Source organism: Notolabrus celidotus, chromosome 4 (assembly GCF_009762535.1).
Source record: "Notolabrus celidotus isolate fNotCel1 chromosome 4, fNotCel1.pri, whole genome shotgun sequence".
Taxonomy (NCBI): Eukaryota; Metazoa; Chordata; class Actinopteri; order Labriformes; family Labridae; genus Notolabrus; species Notolabrus celidotus.
Window position 1 is genome coordinate 24,365,978 of NC_048275.1, and position 10,809 is coordinate 24,376,786.

The following is a 10,809-nucleotide window of genomic DNA, read 5'->3' on the forward strand; positions in this document are numbered from 1 at the left end:
GTTACACATTGCAGAAGAGGTCGAACAGGCGTAAATACCCTGGCTAGGAATGTCAGTGTGTAAGAGACTTTAGTCTCCTGAGAACGTGGTTTGACCTGGCTACAGAAAAATAATTAGCGCTATCCCGTAAAGTCAACTATTTGCGTCATAAATCAAGAGGACCCTGGTGTGCTTCCTTGCTGTGTCACTGTACACAGAGCAGTGCAAGGGCATTGCTTGTCATGCTGTTTACTACAAAACACAGGTTTAAAAATGATCGTTCTGTTCCCTGAGAGCTGAAGTATCTGCAAAGTCACCTGTTCTCTGGGATGGGCAGACCAAGTCAGTAAAAAAAGTGTGCTCATCTAGAAAAACTTCAATCAGTGTTCCAATGCTAACTGGCACTGTTTGGTGTCTGCAAGCAAAGCTGACATTATATTAACCCCGACTGCTGAAAACTGATGCGTCTCAAACATAAAACTCCAGACTCTGCAGGCTGTCGTAGACGCCCGGTTTAAGAGCAAATAGAAAAGTATTGAACAGCCAAATCCAGTCTGACTGACAAAGCTCTGAGTTTGGTACAGCCTTAAGAGTTACCACCAAAAGAACAGGCCTGTAGTCATGCTAGGCATAACAAACAAGGAGCTGAACGAAGCAGAGAGTGCAGTCTTATCCTAAGGTGAAGATTGTATACAGCAGAGCAGGACTACAACTTGTCATGCTGCCAAACTCCAGTGAGATCATGTCAGGTTGCCAAAGCTCCAGCCAGTAAATAAGCTGCTTGTGAATCAAAGTGACATTTGTTAAGGATCAACAGTTTACCAAAATACCTCAGACCAAAGAAAACACACGGCGAGAATAGCAACAGAATTTACAAAGTCATGATTTAGCCTTTCACTTTCATCTTTTCATTTATCACAGAAGCCTGATGTAGTCCTCATTTAGAAAGTAGTATATTCCAGTTAAGACATTTGGAGTATGCTGATATCATGGCTCCACATGCAGTCCTTGTATTTGGACGCATTCAGCTCTCAAATGGTGCATCTACCACCGCTTACAACACAGATGTCTTTGAGCAGACAGAGAAGTTGGAATAAATGATAAATCCAGCTAAAAAAAAAACTTCAATTCAGTGAAACATCACTTACCGCAAACCTTAAGTGGTTTGTTGAAACCATCATGTTAACTTCTTCATCCTCAGTAACTCTGTACCTTGTCCTCTTCCTCTCTTCGTTCCTGTATTGTGTTGGTGGGATTAGTCCATATAATTGGAACACTGGGATGTGACTGGAGTGTTGGTCTGCTATCAAGGCTAGTGGCAGATGCCAGTTTAAGCCCCTCACACAAACACACTCTGAGGGCAGCTTCTGAACATGTTACAGATTAGGGTTCAGACTCTCTTTTCTCTTTCTCCCTCCCCCTCATTTACATGCTGACCCCTTCATCATACCCTTGCCTTTCTCACTTTGACAACAACCCATTCTCTGTTCACCTGTCACAATGTAAGGTGCATGAGGAGAATATTCTATCTCTAAATTAATGAACATCCTTACTTTGATTTGAGCCATACATACCAGAATAATATTCCTACAAGTTATGTTTTTGGGTGCCACTGATTTCCCTCAAGCACCCTTCTGTTTTTGTCTCAGGTGGTGATTACACACTGTTTCTCTAGATACTGCATTCATTTAAGGACATTTCTTGTAGTGAAAAGGTGAGAATGGCTGATTTGGGATCAACTGTAAGTTTAAGGGGTGTAACGATTCTTTTTAACAATGATTCGATTCATATCATGATACGTGGTTGCCAATACGATCAAAGGGCGATATTGGTTCATTTAGAACGATCCGATCCAAAATGATCCAGTGACTTGAAATCAATTCAGTAACTTTTAAGCCAAAAATTCAACCAGTGAGACTGTGAAATAAATACCTTCATACTGGACAGTCCTAGATTCATGTTGTTTCTGTGATGTTTTTGGCCCAGACTCTGACTAAACGTGCTGGCGAGGCCTGAGGCTTCTGCAGAGCTCATGTTACCTTTGCGCTGCTGCTGCTGTTGCTGCAGCGGGAATGCTGCAAGAAGTGCATGGACGACCTGCGTTGGGTGAAATCCCATGGCGCCTTTACATATCCTACAAACAGTGAGCGACTTATTTAGAACATCTCCATCTTTGCAAAAGCCAAAGTGTTTACACACGCTGGACCGCAGTGGTGGCTTGATCATTTCTCGCTCGCCTGCTTCTCCTCTGCCATCCGCCATGCTATGTTTTGTTGTCTGCTGGCGAGTGGCGATGACGTCACAGACAGGCAGCCTGAATCGAGTAACCCTTAACGTCTTTATCATTAAAAGAACAAAAAAAACACATCCATATAAAGTCTGCCGTGCTGAAATCCAATGCGTAATTCTAGTATCTATACAATCAATTTATTACCTTATAAAACGATGTTAGATTGATTTATGCCGTCCGGACAGCAAACTCGCCGAGCACAGATCGATGTAGTATCATAGGATCATAGGAATATAAATCGATACATCGATGTAGTGGATGAATCGTTACACCCCTAGTAAGTTTCCCTGGAAACAGACTGAACACACTGGTAAAGAAGGCCAGCTCAGTCCTGGACCCTGTGGAGGTGGTGGCTGACAGGAGAATTATGGCCAAGCTGTCGTCTCTGATGGACATTTTTTTTCTATATATATTCTTGTTGGAATTCTTGTACTGTACACCTTCTTCTTTGCTGCTGTAACTCCATGAATGTCCCCATTGTGGGATGAATAGAGGAGTATCTTATCTTCTCTCTCTTATCTTATTAAGTAAATGAAGAGGGGGCTGAACATTTGAAAGTTTTGTAAGAATAGAGCGGCTAACGAACCCATCGAACTGTTGATGAGACGTCATACTTGTAGGGTGCGATCAGATCAAATGGTAAGGGCATTTTCACCCTGGGTTACTTGCATAAATGTGAGATATTCTGTGTGTATTTGTGTTGTTTAAACTGGACCTTGCACTTCCAGATATGTCAATAAACCAAACATTTTCTTGTCTGAAAACAAAGTATCACCTATAGGAGCACAAAGCTCAGTTAATTTCACTGCTTCCACTCTCAGCCTCCTGAGGTCGATCTGCCCTAGTCGACTGGAATAATCTCCCAATTAATCTAAGAACGATTACCTCTTTCAGCTGTTTCAGGACAACTTTATTTTCTCATCTTAAAACAACCTGTTCAACCTTTTAACACAAAATAAACAGATTTTCTGTGAATTTGTGGCAACAAACAAGCTGAAGGATTCCCTATTCATGTGTATTGTGAGAAAGCTTTCCTAAAGATGATAATTGGGTTTTATTGGTATTGTCAGTACAAGGGTAAGCAACAACTTGAAATACCACTTAGAAAATCATCGAATGGAGGTTAGATCAACCATATGTGATGTAATGGTGAGATGTAAGGAGAATCCCGTCACTGCAAAGCAAAGCATGGAAATAAAAATGTTTTAAAAAATGAAAACTGATGGAGATCTTATTTTTGAATCATTTAAAATCTCTTTGGTTCTAACATGATTCTAAAGAAACAGATACATGTTGGGATAAAACTCTTAAATAAAACACTTCTACCACAATTATTCTTCCTAAAAGTAAATGTAAGAGCTCTTCTGGTTCTTTTAATCTTTTTATTTATCAATTCCCTCTCTAGAGGTCTTTTGCTTTCACAGTGTTGCAGTGGAGAATGATCTGCTAGCAGCCACGCCCAACGTCCCCTTACTGTGTCAACATGACATTAAAGTAGTTGTGTTAAGTTAGCTACAGGAAGAAGAAAAGGCAACACCAAACATTCAAATTGACCCAGAGATGCACACAACATTCAACTTTCAAACACCCGATTCCAGATGAAGGGCATGAAACAATGAGCCAATTAATCAGTAAGGTAGTTTACAGATGATTACTGGTACATATTGACCGGTTTAAAGGGTTGAACTTGAACATTTGTGTGGGATGACAGAGACTTGATTCTTTTATTTGTTGACTGCATGTTTTGTGGATGCTTGAACAACAATGATTATGACCGTGTTAATAACTGCAGTCTCTTCTCATTAGCGTTCTCACACTTACACACTCCCACACGCAAAAACACATTTGCATTGACACACACCTTCTGCTTCAAACACACACTGACTGCACAAACTCCTGCCTTCCTCGCTCACACACTAAAGGAACACTGACTCTTCACACACACTGACCCTGAGCTCTGCTTCTCCTTCTTGCAACACATTCTTATCACACTGATGTCAAAGGGTGAGGCCTGAGAGCTGCCATGCACCCAGCACACACACACACACACACACACACACACACAAACACACACACACACACACACACACACACACACAGGATTACTACTGCAGTCTCTCCATCAGCTCCTCCTGTATCACACCATCCCCTCATTGCTCTGTAATGACACGCTTGCCAGTCTCCATAGTTAGCTAATGCAGCACGAACTAATAGGAAACCAAACTCATAACTAAAACATGACACTGCAAGGTCAAATAAAACTGCTGATGATGAAGAAACAGAGGGACAGGTAGTTTTAGATTAATATTTCACAGTGTTATTAAAGGGTAGTCACTGTGTCCTGAGCTGACACAGACAAACAAACATGAACATTTTGCTTTCACATTCTGCAGAGAGGTTCTTCAGGCACAGTGGATGTTGGTCACAAAGATTTAGCTTCCTTTTTCTGTGAACTGCACTCCATCTGAATAAATACTGTCTGGTCATAGAATCTCTGGCGACATGTTCAGTGTTGGCCACACCCGTCCTCAAGCATATGCCTAATTGTTGATCTTCCATGGATGTCTGTGTCTCCACACCTGCTGCTTATTAATGCAGGAATATCCACATGTCATCAAAGGAAACTCTACATGGAGCTTCATCGAGTTTCTTAGCAAATATCAGTCCCTGATCATTGTTACTGGCATGGATGACCAAAGTGGCCTTTACATGGACATCTCTTTATAATAATAATAATGCATTTCATTTATAGAAGCCTTTCTTGACACTCAAGGTCACCTTACAGTATTAAAACAAACAGAGTTCAAATAACAAACAGTAATAAAATACAATTTAAAAAGTTTTAAGTGAATGGACACTGGAGTTGTGGTCAGATGGAGTAAGCCAGTTGAAACGGATGAGTTTTGAGTTTGGATTTAAAATGTGGGAGTGCGTCAGTATTACAGAGGTCAGGTGGGAGAGAGTTCCAGAGCTGGGGAGCAGAGCCTTGGTAACAAGGCGAGCAGGGGGGACAGTGAGGTGGGTGGAGGAGGAGGATTGGGTGTGGCAGTATGTAGGAGGTCAGAGAGATATGGAGGGGCAAGGTTGTGTATGGATTTGAAGGTGAGGAGAAGGATTTTGTAGTTGATCCGGTATGTGATGGGGAGCCAGTGGAGCTATTGTAGGATGGGTGTGATGTGGTGGATGGAGGCGGTGCTGATACAGGCGGCTGAATTCTGACCCAGTTGTAGTTTTGACGGTTTGTGTGGGAGGCCAAACAGAAGGGAGTTGCAATAGTCCAAACGGGAGGTGACGAGGCTGTGAACAAGAATGGCAGTGGAGTGGGGAGTGAGTGAGGGACGGAGACGGTTAATATTACGTAGATGGAAGTAGGCGGACTAGGTGACGTGGTTGATGGGAGGTGAAGGAGAGGGTGCTGTCGAGGATGACACCCAGACTCGTAAACTGAGGGGAGGGGGAGATGGATGAGTTATCGATGGGGATAGAGAAGTCATGGAGTCTGTTTAATGTGGATTTTGTGCCAATTAAAATAAGTTCAGTCTTATTGCTGTTTAATTTGAGGAAGTTTGAGGTGGGAAAAGGGGGGAGGACACAACTCCAGCGCAGGCCTTCTTGACCAAACCACTTCACTTCACTTCAACAAGGAGTCCTTATTCTCTCCAAAGATTGCATATGCTGCTTCCTCTCGTCATTCTAGATCTTAGTTATAGTTTTGGCCAACCTTTTCTTCCTCTTCCTCTTGTTATCTCTTGGTGAGCTGCCTGAGGTTCTGGCATCACTCCGTTACTTTAAGGTCTTCTTCATGTGGTCTGACTTGTTTCAAAGTAGATGGACCCCCTTCAGAAGTGCTTAGTCACTCTATGTCTTTCTCCCCTGTATCTGGGATGATCTTTCTCTTCCTCCTCCTCCTCTTTCTTACTGGAGAGTGTATGCCTGCTTTCTTTCGCTGCCCTTTGAAATCTCACTGTAGGGCATTTCTTATTTTTACAGATGCTTCTCCGTTTCCGTCTTCTGTTTCCTTACAGGAGCTGCTGTCAAGGCTTCTGTCAGGGCCTCTGTCCCATTTCTGCAGAATTTCATCACGAGCCCTCTCTTTTGTTTGCAGAGGCTTAGTGGACTGGGCTGCATTCATCCTACTTAGACAGTGACATTGGGTTTTGTAGACTTGGAGCCCCACAGCTGGATCCCGAGGATAACTGGTCACCAGAGAAGGAGTGCTGAACACAGCAGCCTCACCCTGAACAGAGCTTGGCCTTCGAAGTCTGCAAAAGTCCTTCAGATGGATGCTCCAACACCTGACTAGGTGTGACTCTCCAGCCTCTTACACAATGCAATTCCAAAACAGCAACATAATGAAGTTTTGCCATCGCTACGCCTTTGCACTTACACACGGAACCCTGCAACAGCATCATATTGGTGTCCCAGTGAGTGATTTCACATCCAATTACGGCACTGTGGAAGTGCAAAAGGCATGGCATGTAAACACACAGTGGGAGCTCCACATGCACACACAGAGCACTGTTCCACCCTGCCGGCTCAGCTGTTACACATTAGGGGCATTTCGACCAAGAGTTTGGGGGTCTTTTAGCCCCCAGAACTACTTTTCCGGAGCTCAAAGGTTCCTGTGCCCCCATTGTTGTCAGCGTTTCGACTGCAGGCTGAAGTCCCGGGTAGATTGTGCAAATCAGGCTAGTGATGTACGGAGAAAAAAAATTATATTAAATATTTTGAAATCTTAATAAAAAACTAAACTATAGTATAGTATAGTATACATTCCCAGGAACTCCCTCTGTGTTTCAACAACTGTGCAAACTCAACAAACACTGTTACGTTCAGCCAAAAGTCCCAGGACCTTTGAAAAGTACTACCCCCCCAAGCAGGGGCTTTTCAGGGGGGAGATTATCTGCTCCTGAACTAAATTTAGACCCTGGTTCCTCCGGTCGAAACAAACGTAGTTCAGGGGTAAAGTCCCTAGTTCCGCGGTAAAGTTCCTGCGATGGAAAAAAATGCCTATTGCAACCATCTTCCGCCCATTTCACCTGTGATACTACCTGCTAGGGAGGATCATAAGTGGAATGACCTTAACCCACATTTCGCATCTGTGTTTCACATTGCAGACAGGACGTGAAATAGGTGGAACCACCTTGAAATGGCAGTATGGAAGTTCTCCAGGTCAGCTTTATCTGGCATCTGCTTCTCTCCAGATGACTTGCTGGTTTTCCTTGAGATCATCCAGTGAGCCAAGCTTGAGTTGAAATGTGAAATACGTATGCCATTTTCATATTGAGCCAAGTTCTCAAGTAAAGTGGTTATTGTTCCGGGCAGTTTTGTCCTAAGTGGATTGGTCAGCTGAAGAGATGAACAAAGTCACACATCAAGTGTTCGTGGCTAGCAGTTGAAACATTAACCGCTGCAATGAGGACCATAGCCTCCTTACATGGGGCCACTACACCAAAAGCACCACAATAGGCCTGTTTTGAGTCCATCTCTGAGAAAGCATCTTCAGCAGGATTACAATTTGAGTACAAACCCCTTTACTAAACATGATATTTTACATGTAGCATTCACATGTATTCTCTTATCATCATTTAATCAAATGTTCAACTTCTGAGTCATTACATGAGTTACCCTTTGTGTTTCTGAAGAGTGAGCCCAAAAGCAGAAAGAAATGTGAGTCTAAAATTTTCAACACAACTGAAATTGAATTGTATTTTACTCAAGACTTTAATTTTTTAAATTTTAGTCATCCAAACACACAGACTTCCAGGTGGATTCTAAAGTAGACACTGCCTGCTGCTTTTACTGACTGCTCTCACTGATGAACACACTATGGGCATCTCTTACTCTAAAGTCTGTATCTAAAGAGACCCTTTGACCGTACCCAACAGTTTGCCAGACTGATGAAAACAGCAGCTTTGTTTTACATGCAAGTGGAACATCTAGGGATGCACCGATAATTTGCCCACCGAAAATGGCCCGAGAAGTGCATTTTTGGTTTTCGGCCGAACTACTTTTATCACTGAAACAACACAGCCGAAACAGAATGTTGTGATGACACAAGCAAAAACCACGGCCAGTACGCGCTTGTCTAGATAAGGGCCAACATGTGTGCATCCGTTATTCCTTTAATTGCAGCACTAAAGCGTCTTCTAAGCAAAGAGGTTGAGACGGACCACAGAGTGAAAACAATGAAAAGTACACTCTTAGAGTCTGTCAGCACACGTTTCACTGAGATCTATTCGGATCCTCTGCACTTCATTGCGACTGTACTTATAATAAATCAGCGCGCACAAGAAATGATCCAGGCCACGATGGATGCGGAGAACCCGCTTGGAGACAGAGAAGCGCACGGCGCAGGAAGGAGAACTGAGCGCAGAAAAAAAGGACTCGTCTCTCTGAACAAGATGAGGGGCATGCACCCTCGTTGTCTGATATGTTCAATGAGATCCTTGATTTTAGTGAGGTTAGCACACAGTCAGAGCCATAAATGCAGTGGTATGGGAGACCGGGGACAGTTGTAACATTTTTGACATTTCTGTCCCAGTGTGTTCAAACTGCTATACAAACTAGCTTCAACTAAACTGAGTGAAGAGTGCTGAGTGAATCAGGTGATTCATAACTTGTTCCTGATTGGAGCAAGTGTTGCAATCAAGCGGCAACCTCCGGTCTCAAACTATGAAGCCCATGCAGAAGTGTTATAACCTGCAGTTCATTGAGAGTCCGCTTGAGGCTGGCTGCAGAAACGCCGGAAACCACATAGACACCAATTTAAAAATATATGATCTTTTGCTACATTAATAATCATGTTTACAGCGCACTCTGCCTGGTTGAGTTCCGCATTTCCAATATGGCTGCCGCCGTCGACTGGCTTCAAAACAGCGCTCAGGAACAGATGGGTGACGTCACGGATACTACGTCCATTATTTATACAGTCTATGGTCCCTACTAATAATTGGCATGATAATTTCTTTCGGTGTTTTGGTTTTCAGTTTTCCGCCTTGATTTCCTCATTTTCGGTATCGGCCAAGAATTTTCATTTCGGTGCATCCCTAAATTATACTGCTGATTCAAAGATGTCTTGTGTATGGTAGACAACATTTACTGCTTTCACTGACAAACAAACTCACTGGGCCTTTCAGCATCGACGTTACCATGGGAACTAGCCCTCTCTGATGGAGCCTGGCAAGTCCGGTCATTCAAAACCTCAAAACGAGAAAGTTAAGCATCCCCCCCACCAATACAGGAGAAGTGCGCCTTCCTCCCTGGAAAGGACAGAACTGTTTGCCAATTAATCATCATCACTTCCTGCAATATTTCCCAGAACTTGCAGATATGCAGTTTCTCAACAACCTCAAGCACTTTTGGGTGTGGAGCATTTACTAAGTTTGTTGTGACTGGAGAGATGATGTTAGATGAAGCAGCTGTGACTAACATCAGGATTAATGTGAGCAAACGCCAGGCTTATCAAGAGATCCCTAACCTGAGAGTCGCTGTCAACCCTCTACACTTTCATCAAACTTTATCATATCCCCCTCTACCAGCCAGGCAAGGTTAACCACAAGCACCACCCGTCAATGTTACCATCAGGTCACAGGCAGATGCAGTGATTTAACATTAGCATACTGGCTAACTCATACTAGCTGCTGGATTGCATCCTCTTACAGTTTCAACCCGCCCTGCTCTTCTTACACGAACCACTATTAGACACATATTCCGCAGGCTAAAAGCATACTCACAGGCTGATTCAAGAAAGCTTCATGGTTCCATCACAGCGATGAGCACCAAGCCGCTTGGTTAATATATATCAAAGCAGCTAGCAGGCACGCTAACCAATGAGAAGCTAACGTCAGCCCGCTCAGGGACATTCTTTCACACCACACATACTACACTCTGCTCTTACCTCATAGTTCAGTTTCCATCCTGAAATGCTGGATAAAGAAGCTCGTTACGTGCTTATATTAGCATGAAATGTTATATATTCTCCCCCAACGGTGCTGTTTTATCACCAAAGCCCTTTCCGGCGACTCTCCCGTGGATCTGAAATCCCGACCGACTGAGGGACAGCTGGAAAATGGGGTAACGCTGCTGTGATATCGCGATACTTGGGGATATTTTTAATATCATCAGTGCAACCTCGCGAGAACTTGCAATCCTTTCGTTTGCAGATATGACAGGGATACTGCGAGGTGCACCTCACCGGCTGAGAAACAAACGAAATGTTAAATGTTTTAGTCTGTCTTTAGTGTGTTTTTATTTTGCAGTGTCGAGTTGGTGAGACTACGGAAGAGGATTAGGGCCACTGGGAAAAAAAATAATAAGGTCAATTTAAAAAAAATATATATAATTATCATGAGAAAAAAGTCAGAATTCTGAGAAAAAAGTCAGAATTCTGATTCTGACTTTGATCTCTAATCTCAGAATTCTGACTTTTTTCTCATAAAAATAATAATTAAAAAAAGTTTTGACCTTATTTTTTTTTTTTATTTCTCTTGTGCCTCTACTCCTCTCCCATAGTGAGACACAGTATTTCATGTCACTAT

At 42.9% G+C, this 10,809-nt stretch overlaps 1 protein-coding gene across 1 annotated transcript in view; it reads right to left on the reverse strand.

The window, feature by feature from the left end:
• The window catches only part of itsn1 (intersectin 1 (SH3 domain protein)), a 54,267-nt gene extending 43,928 nt beyond the window's left edge, over positions 1-10,339 (reverse strand). The window contains 1 exon segment of the mRNA XM_034681851.1: positions 10,170-10,339. The gene's annotated coding sequence lies outside the window, so the exon portion shown is untranslated.
• Positions 10,340-10,809: the final 470 nt, after the last annotated feature.